The sequence below is a fragment of the Capsicum annuum genome, chromosome 5 (genome assembly GCF_002878395.1).
Source record: "Capsicum annuum cultivar UCD-10X-F1 chromosome 5, UCD10Xv1.1, whole genome shotgun sequence".
NCBI classification, from domain to species: Eukaryota; Viridiplantae; Streptophyta; class Magnoliopsida; order Solanales; family Solanaceae; genus Capsicum; species Capsicum annuum.
The window spans coordinates 172,456,923-172,467,675 of NC_061115.1; the positions used below are offsets into that span (position 1 = coordinate 172,456,923).

General features: G+C 35.7%; 1 pseudogene; it reads right to left on the minus strand.

Moving 5' to 3' along the window:
* Nucleotides 1–236: 236 nt before the first annotated feature.
* LOC107872539 overlaps nucleotides 237–10,753 on the minus strand; it is a 29,731-nt pseudogene continuing 19,214 nt past the window's right edge.

Below are 10,753 nucleotides of genomic sequence, written 5' to 3' on the forward strand. Positions count from 1 at the left end.
GCCTCACAAAATTGAAACCGATGTTCAGTTAGAAATTTAAATAGTCTCATGTTAGGACTTTCATTTAGCATATGACTGGCAAGATTCAAGTTCTCTAGTGCAGACACCTACCAGAGGAACCTGTTGCTGTTTACAGTATAGAATTGTATGAGATATTATTGAATGATATTTGACAATTCAACTATCTGGAAAATCAGTTCTTGTGATGCAAAGCTTTGATACAAAGTTCATATTAAAGCATAAACCTCACATTTTTTTGTTTTATTATTTGGTCTTATTTGGAAGAATTACATAATGAATATTGTAACACATAAACGAATGTATGATGTTACATATCGAAAACCACTAATTTTGATAACTACAAAGACAATTGAGTAAAATTCTCAATGTCCCACAAATCCCTGTAGCAACCATATCCTACTATAGCATATTTGTAAATACTCCAATACATTTCTTTCACATCAGCACCAACTGGTTGCATTCCCATTTGAGCTGCTATCCAGTCGATGTACTCCAGCAGCCAACAAATTCATGTAATTGCTTTTCACTAACTTTAAAGTTACAACATTGACATTCAGGAAAAAAAAAAAAAGAAGCCCGACCTGAGCACAAAGTTCTTGCTATGCGCGAGTTCTAGGGAAGGGTCAAATCACATGATGTCTAGTTGCAGCCTTGGCTTGTATTCTATAAGAGGTTGTTTTCACGACTTAAATTTGTGACCTTCTGGTCACACAACAACAATTCATAGCATTGCCCCAATGATACTACCTGGAGATAACCACACCCAAAAGCTAGCTATTGAGGTGGGAGACTCCACGACTATATAAGCCCCACATGAACTCCCCATTAAATTGATATGAGACTCAAGCCTCAATATCTTGCAATAGGATCATAACAGCCAAGGGTATCCTTCATTGATATTTCGTCAGTGTTTGATAAATCCAGTACGACGAAATCTTAAAAAGTTGTACCTAAGCAATTTTAGGATCTTTAAATAAGGACACAAATCCTTCTCAAGTCTCAACTATAATTCTTTTGTAGCTCGATCCTGAGTGATGTTTTATAGTATTCAAGAATTTGTAGTGACGATATGGAACTTTTGAAGAACAAATCGGAATAATTACCTCGTGAGGGTGAAGGAGATGTGTGTGATGTTTTGGGATGCCAGCTTCCTCTAGGTGCCTGTTATGATCCTCAACAACAGCTAACATCTCCTCCTTCGATGGTAAAACCACCTTCCCAGACAAAACTTGTGCAATCCATTTGGCTTGTAATTCATACTTGAGAAACACAATTGTCTGAAAAGTTTGCATGTGTCATTTCTTGCAATACCTTAAATTTTTAAAGAGCATAATACAATGTCAAAGAGCAGTGCGGAGCAAGGATTCAAGTGGATTTTAAAAAAAGTTCTTCTGCCAAGAAGATTCCACAACTTATGTGTATGCAAAAAAACATTTATTCCCTAGCTACAAAAAAAGAGTATTTTTTTAACAAAGGGGGTTCAATTGACCCCACCCCGCCACTCCTCTGGCTCCACCCTGTTAAAGAGATTAAGTGGACTTGTGTACCAAAAAGAAAAAGGAGAACACTAAACATTGGTGGGAAATATTTTTCAGAAAATAAGTAACTTTTTGGTGTTCGAAGGAAAAATAGTTCCTCACTTTTCGGTGGAAAACACCTTCTTTCATATTTATTTTAACTCTTAATGGCATATTTGCTACTCTAAACAATAAAAGGATAGCTTGGTGTACTAAAGCTTCCGCTATGCACAACGTCTATGAAGGGCGCAACCACAAGGGTCTATTGTGCGTAGCCTTACCTGCTATTTTCCACAATACGGGTACGTAGAATTTGTATAATAGAATAACAACTTCAACTCGAGTTCAAGTATGAACAAGAACACAACAAAGTTGAACAAATACCCTCAACACAAGATCAAAATGATCTTTACAAGAGGTGAATTTTATATTTCAGAAATATAGATGAAACAGAAATTGGTAAGGGCAAGTCATCCGAATTCATGGACTTCCCTTAAGGAATAATTCTCCTCACTGTACCCGAGGTTATGGAATCTTCCTCCCAGGATAAAATGGCCTTCAATATGACTATAGTGGTACCTCAAATAGGCGGATTCTTCGTACACACTTACGGTTTAAATGATCACACTTAGAGTATTTTTAAGAAGAAGAAGAAGCTTGTAATTCTGAAATATTTTTCTGTGTCCTAAACCTGTGGATGAAATCAGGTTTATATAGCCACAAGATGCCCCTTTGAAAAGGTGGCAATGGTTCAATCTTAAAGGTGTGTCTATTCTGAAAAATTACATGGCTGCAGTATTTTATTAGTGCTGAACTAGTGTGCAGTATTTTACTGCAACAGTGCACCTTTTCACGAAACAGTGGCACTATTTCATTGAAGTGTTGCAGCAATTCATGAAGCAGTGTACTAGTTCACTTGAACCAGCACCTATTCCTGCGTTTCTGCATGCATCAGAAAATATTTCAGCATTCTGCGGTGAAACATCACAACTGTTCGCTGAAACAGTGCAAACAGTGGCATCTGTATGCATGTATGGAGTCGAAAACATTGTGCAGAAAAATTCTACTGCATTTCCCTTTGGCATTCTTCGGAATTCAAATAAAATTTGTCTAAAAAATAGATCTCATCGATCGATTATTTGACAAATCCAAATCCAAATCCGAAGCCGAAACCGAGCCGAGTGAGCAAGCAACGATGGCGTGAGGCATCTCTTATTTCTTGCCTCACTTGCCATGTGGACTAAGTATTCATCATTATAAATACTCCAAAGTTCCATTCTCTCACCAATGTGTGAGAATTAGTGAACTTTCCAATTTGGGAGTACACCTTCTAAATTGGTGTCTCCTTCTTCCACCATTTTTTTCCTCTCTATTTTTCCATTCACACCTTTTCATTACTATGAACCCAACAATCCCCCATATGAATGGGGAATGACTATTTTTTTCGTAAAAGTTTTACGAATAAGTATGTGATCATCAAGTAAAGACTGATTGCATCTGGATAAGTGAGTTTCCCTTTGAACTTTCCGTAGTGAAGATGCATCGGATGCACTCGGTCAATTGGTAGATTTGATATCTTTAAACCGTCGAGATTTAATGTACACCTAGACAACACATGTCACACAACTAGCCTTTTACCATTTATGGTTCTTACGGTTTTGTTCTTTTCATCCATGAACACGTCCCGATTTTCATGAGAGCTTAGAGAATAGGCCTTTACTAACATTCTCTTTGAAGCGGCTTCCACTTCGCCCACACATAGGTGATTTCTAAACGTTCAATCCTGTAGATTAAACTATATGGTCAAATCTGCCAAATTTAGATAATCATTAAAAGACTTTTCACCTTAAGTCTTATCCTTGTTTACTATACATTGTTTACATCATTAGAATGGGTTGGGTAATTAACAATGTTGAACCTGCAAGACACAACTTTGTTTGATCTCCTTGAACCTAGCTCTTGGGATCTACAGTCTGCTAGGTAGAGTTACCGCCATGTTGACTTGTCCTAGGCCTTAAACCCATTCCCTTGGATGTTCTTTCCACTCCTTCTCTAGATAGGCCTTTTGTAAGTGGATCCGACACATTATCCTTTGACTTTACATAGTCTATAGTAATAATTCCACTAGAGAGAAGTTCTCTAACGATATTATGTCTTCGTCTTATATGACGAGATTTATCATTATACATCATGCTCCCTGCCCTACCTATTGGTGATTAGCTATCACAGTGTATACATACTGGTGCCACTGGCTTGGGCCAATACGAAATATCTTCCAAGAAATTTTGGAGCCATTCTGCTTCTTCACCAACTTTATCTAATGCGATAAATTCAGATTTCATTGTAGAGCGAGCGATACAAGTCTGTTTGGATGATTTCCAAGAAACTGCTCCTCCATCGATAGTAAATACATATCCACTTGTGAATTTTACTTCGTTCAATCCGATGATCCAATTTTCATCACTATATCCTTCAAGTACCGCAAGATATTTATTATAATGCAAAGCAATTTTGAGTGTATTTAAGATACCCCAAAACTCTTTTCATTGCCATCCAATAAGTTTTGTTGGGATCACTCGTGTACCGAATCAATTTACTGATAGCGCATGCTATGTCTGGTCGTGTACAATTCATTATATACATTAAACATCCCAATACTCTTACGTACTCCAATTGCGAGTCACTTTTACCTTCATTCTTTCGAAGTGCAAAGCTCGCATCCAATGGAGTCTTGGCAATACCGAATTCCATATACTTGAACTCGTCAAGTACCTTTTCTATATAATGAGACTGTGAAAATGCCAACCCTTATGGAGTTTGATGGATTCTTATACCTAAGATAACATCTGCAACTCCAAGGTCCTTCATATCAAACTTGCTCTCGAGCCTTCGTTTTGTTGCATTTATATCAGAAATGTCTCTACTGATGATCAACATATCATCCACATATAAACATACAATGACTTGATGATTTGGAGTGTCTTTAATAAAAACACATTTATCGCATTCATTTATTTTGAATTCGTTTGCCAACATGGTTTGGTCAAACTTCGCATGCCATTGTTTTGGTGCTTGCTTTAGTCCATATAATGACTCAATAAGTTTACACACCTTGTTTTTCTTTCCTAGAACCACAAAACCCTCAGGTTGTTCCATGTAAATTTCTTACTCCAAATCTCCATTGAGGAATGCGGTCTTCACATCTATTTGATGGATTTGAAGATCATATACCGCCGCCAAGGCAATTAACATTTGAATCAAGGTTATCCTTGTTACTGGCGAGTATGTATCAAAGTAATCAAGGCCTTCCTTCTGTTTAATGCCTTTCACTACAAGTCTTGCCTTGTATTTTTCAATAGTACCATCCACTTTCATTTCCCTTTTGAAAATCCATTTAGAACCTAAAGGTTTATTTCTAGGAGGAAGGTCAACCAATTCCCATGTATGGATGTGTAAGATTGAATCTATCTCACTATTGACTGCCTCTTTCCAAATGGATGAGTCTGACGAAGACATCGCTTCTTTCAATGTTTGAGGCTCATTTTCTAAGAGAAATGTTACAAAATCCAACCCAAACGAAGTTGAAGTTCTTTGATGTGTACTACGTCTTGGGTTTTCTTCATTGTGTACATTCTCACTTGGTTCATCTCGAGGTCGTTTAGATCCTCCACTAGACTGTTTATGTCTAATTTTATATGACTAAATATTTTTAAAGAATTCAGCATTGTCTGATTCAATTACCGTATTTTCACTAATATCTAGATGAACCAAAAATTGACATGCTTTACTACTTTTAGCATATTCTATGAACATGCAGTCCACCGTTTTAGGTCATATCTTAACCCTTTTAGGTATAGGAACTTGAACCTTCACTAGACACCCCCACACTTTGAAATATTTCAAGTTAGGTTTCCTTCCTTTCTATTTTTCGTAAGGAATTGATTGTGTCTTACTATAGGGAACTCTGTTGAGTATACGATTGGCCGTAAGGATAGCCTCCCCCCATAAGTTTGGTGGTAAACCAAAACTTATAAGTAAGGCATTTATCATTTCCTTCAAAGTTTGATTTTTTCTTTCCGCAATTTCATTAGATTGAGGTGAATATGGGGCCATAATTTGATGGATTATTCCATTCTCTACACATATTTTCACAAAGGGAGATTCATATTCTCCGCCACTATCACTTCTTATCATTTTGATCCTTTTGTCTAACTGATTTTAAACTTCAGTTTTATATTACCTAAACGCATCTATTGCTTCATCCTTACTATTTAGCAAGTAGACATAACAATATCTAGTGCAATCGTCAATAAAAGTTATGAAATACTTTTTCCCACCATGAGATGGTGTTGACTTTATATCATAAATGTCAGTGTGTATTAAGTCTAAGGGATTGGAATCCCTTTCAACGGACTAATAAGGATGCTTTGCATACTTCGATTTCACACACGTTTGACACTTAGATTTATTGCACTCAAAGTTTGGTAAAAGTTCTAAGTTAATCAGTTTTCGTAACATTTTGTAATTAACATGGCGTAAACGTTCATGCCATAAATCATAAGACTCAAGAAAATAAGACGAATTTGAACTTTTATTCATTTCAACGGTCATTACATTCATCTTATAAAGGCCCTCCGTGAGATAGCCTTTTCCTACATACATTTTTCCTTTGCTAAATACAATTTTTCCAGAAACAATTACACATTTAAATTCGTTCTTATCTAGGAGTGAAACAAAAATTAAGTTCCTATGTTACTCCGGAACATATAACACATTTTTCAGTGTCAAGACCTTGCCGGAAGTCATCTTTAAGCAAATTTTCCCTGTTCCCTCCACCTTAGCAGTAATGGAGTTGGCCATGTAGAGCACTTCTTCTACTTGAGCCAGAGCAAATGATGAGAACAACTCTCTGTTTACGCAAACATGGTGTGTGGCACCAGAATCCATCCACCATTCACGTGGATTCCCCACCATGTTGCATTCCGTGAACATAGCACACAAATCATCACATTCTTTGTTGGACTCAATCATATTCGCTTGGTCCTTTTTCTTGACTTTCTTCGGGGCTCGGCAATCTATGGCTTGTGGACAATTTTGTCACAATTGAAGCATTTTCCCTTGAACTTTTTCTTGGGTTGATTGATTCCATGTTCATCTTTCTTTCTTTTCTTCTAGTTGTTTTGGCCATTTTCTACAATATGTGCTCCACTCATTGTAGAATTTCCCTTTGACCTTCTTTCGGCAGCTTTATTGTCTTCTTCAATATGAAGATGGATGATAATATCTTCAACGGTCATCTCCTTGAACTTATGCTTTAAGTAGTTTTTGAAGTCTTTCCACAAAGGTGGTAGCTTCTCAACTATTGCTGTTACTTGGAAAGCATCATTCATAATTAAACCTTCTGCTAGGAGATCATGTATGATGACTTACAACTCCTGTACTTGAGAGACAACAGATTTGCTATCAATCATTTTAAAGTCCAGGAACCGTGCAACAAGGAATTTCTTAATTCTCGCATCCTCTGCTTTATATTTACGTTCAAGTGCTCCCCACAGTTCCTTTGATTTCTTGGTTCCACTATAGACATTATAGAGGTCGTCTTGGAGACCACTCAGAATATAGGTCCTGCAAAGGAAATCCGAATGTTTCCAAGCTTCTAAAATAACGAAGCGGTCTTTGTCTGAGGTTTCCTTGGGCACCTCGGGAGCGTCTTCGCTAGTGAATCATTGTAGACATAAAGTGGTAAGGTAAAAGAACATCTTTTGTTGCCACCGCTTGAAGTCAATGCCAGAAAATTTTTGGGCTTCTCCGCCGGTGCCATCGTTGGTGGAGCATATGTGCGACTTGATGTGGCAATATTATTTGCCCCCATAGACGTTGTCCCATCCATCATTTGAATTTCAGTTGTCATTTTTCCTATCACCACAAGACAGAAAAATTAGTATTTTTCAGAATACTATTAATAAAGTTAGATAACTTTAAACTCTTCTTTTTATTTCTAGTTAATGATGAAGTTTTTATTACTTCGAATCATCAACCGAGTGAACCTTAACTTGTGATGAAGATTTTATATCTTATAATCACTAGTTAAATTCAAGCGGAGTAGAAAGCCTAAGCTTTAATCTCCAAAAACAAGCCATACAGATTCTATAAGATTATTCCTTAAGATTGTTATTTTCCACAACACGGGTACGTAGAATCTGTATAATAGAATAACAACTTCAACTCGAGTTCAAGTATGAACAAGAACACAACGAAGTTGAACAAATACCCTCAACCCAAGATCAAAATGATCTTTACAAGAGGTATATTTTATATTTCAAAAATATAGATGAAACAAAAATTGTTAAGGCCAAGTCGTTCGAATTCATGGACTTTTTTTAAGGAATAATTCCCCTCACTATACCCGAGGTTATGAAATCTTCCTTCCAGGATAAAATGGTCTTCAATCCGACTATAGTGGTACCTCAAATAGGCAAATTCTTCGAACACACTCACGATTTGAATGATCACACTTAGAGTATTTTTAAGAAGAAGAAAAAGCTTATAATTCTGAAAAATTTTTCTGTGTCCTAAACCTGTGGATGAAATCAGGTTTATATAGCCACAAGATGCCCCTTTGAAAAGGTCGCAATGGTTCAATCTTAAAGGTGTGTCTATTCTAAAAAATTACATAGCTGCAGTATTTTATTAGTGCTGAGTGCATCAATTCATGAAGCAGTGTACTAGTTCACTTGAACCAGCACCTGTTCCTGTGTTTATGCATGCATCAGAAAATGTTTCAATTTTCCGCGATGAAACATCACAACTGTTCGCGAAAATAGTGTAAACAGTGGCATAGATCTCATCGATCGATCATTGAAGCCGAAGCCGAAGCCGAAGCCGAAGCTGTAGCCGAGCCGAGCGAGCGAAGACAACGGGGCTAGGAATCTCTTATTTCTTGCCTCACTTGCCATGTGGACTAAGTATTCATCATTATAAATACTCCAAAGTTCCATTCTCTCACCAATGTGGGAGAATTAGTGAACTTTCCAATTTGGGAGTACACCTTCTAAATTGGTGTCTCCTTCTTCCACCATTTTTTTCCTCTCCATTTTTCCATTCACACCTTTTCATTACTATGAACCCAACATTACCTTACATTGCAAGAGGTTATTTCCAAGTCTTTGAACTCGTGACTCCTGGTCACATCACTACTCTAAAAAATAACATGTTGGCAAGCATGATCCAGTTTGCTTATGTTATTTTCACTCTCCAATCAAACATCAAGAAAATAAATCATTTATGAAAAACATTTTCTGAAAAAACACTTGTGCCATCCCAAATACAACCATAACTTAATATAAAGGGCAACCCAGTGAACTAAAGCTCCCACTAAAATAAGTGTACGTAACACAATGAGAATATGATAGTAGAGATACAACTTAGCTGACCTGATAAGGTATACCAACAAAGGAGAAGCAGGGAGAATGCTTTGGAGGAAAGACATGCTTGTATAGTGGTCTAACTGCACGGTCCTCATGATCTACACTTACTATTCCATTTCCATTGGTTTCAAGAAATGGGAAATCATAATTGTACCTGCGCAATAAAATAATGTTGAAGCCGTAACCATGTAAATAGAAGTATATTCTCTGTAACGATTTAAGCTTATAGATAAGATGATTACACAATTTAACACGACATTGGAGTCGATAGAAGTCCTAAATTCGCGTTTCACCGCCACCTATTATCAAAAAGAAATTTTGTAAATCTAGGCCGCCAAAAGAAAAGTTTACGTCTCTATATATAAGGGGACGTATTAAAGCATATAGAAGTGTATGCGAAAAGAATAAGAAAAAATAAAGTAAATAAAAGTGTGATGAGGCTATTGATGACACCAAATTATAACTTTGACCTTAAACTTTGACAGTGCACAAATATGACTTTTAACTATTCAAAACTGCACAAATATGACCTCCAATCCTACGTGGCAAAACGCGTGTTCAACACGGAAAATTGGGCGCGTTCAGCTTAAAATCTAATGGTATAATACATAAATATGACCTTAAACTTTGACAGTGCATAAATATGACCTTTAACTATTCAAAATTGTACAAATATAACTTTTAAATGACTCTTCACTATTATTTTTTCATTATTTTCGGCTCAAAGATGAAAATGTCATCTAATTTCTTTTGTCATTGCGAAAAAAGAGCAATATTGAAGATTTATTAATTAGGCGGGTCAGCCTTATACTAAAAAATCGAGCGGGTATGTATATATATATATTATAAAGTAGAGGACGAATTTAAGTTATACAATATATCTAAATATTATTTATTTAAATATTAAATTAAAGATGAAACTATACTACTAATAAAAAAAATTATAGTTTTAATAAAACGTTATTAAATTAATGTTATTCAGGATAGTAGTAGTAGTATATTAAACTAACGTTATCAAATTAACGGAATTAAAATGTTATTAAATTAACGTTATTAAAACGTTATTAAATTAACGAGGGGCGGACCTACGTGGTTGCCATGGGGTTCACCCAAATCCCTTCGGTAAAAAAATTACGTTGTATATATATATAAGATAGAAAATGTATATTTATGTATGTATATTAATGTTGAACCACATGAAACAAGGCACTTAGATAGCCCAGTGGTGTTATTTTCTCTTCTTGGGCGCTTCCTTCAGCCTACTGTGCGAGTTCAATCCCTGCTAGTGATTGTTTTTTTTTAATTAAAAAAAAAGCTAGGTGTTGCTGCTATAGAAACAAATAATAATAATAGTAATAATAATTTTTTTAAATTAAAAAAAAGTTAGGTGCTGCTACTATAGAAATAAAAAAAAATTATTATTATGACAATAATAATAATAATAACAATAACAATAATAATAATAATAATAATAATAATAATAATAATAATAATAATAATGATCAAAACGACGTCGTTTTAACACAAAAAGCAAAACTTTGGCAGTGCACAAATATGACCTTTAACTATTCAAAACTGAACAAATATGACCTCTCTCCAACTCAGCCCTTTTAACGAAGTGGCACCGTGTGATTGAATTACCTTTCCACGTAGGTATGAGTGAGACTCACGCATGGGGTTGCAACATCGGAGGTCATATTTGTTCAGGTTTTGAATAGTTAAAGGTCCTATTTGTGCACTATCAAAGTTTAAGGTCAAAGTTATAATTTGACACCAAATTATAACTTT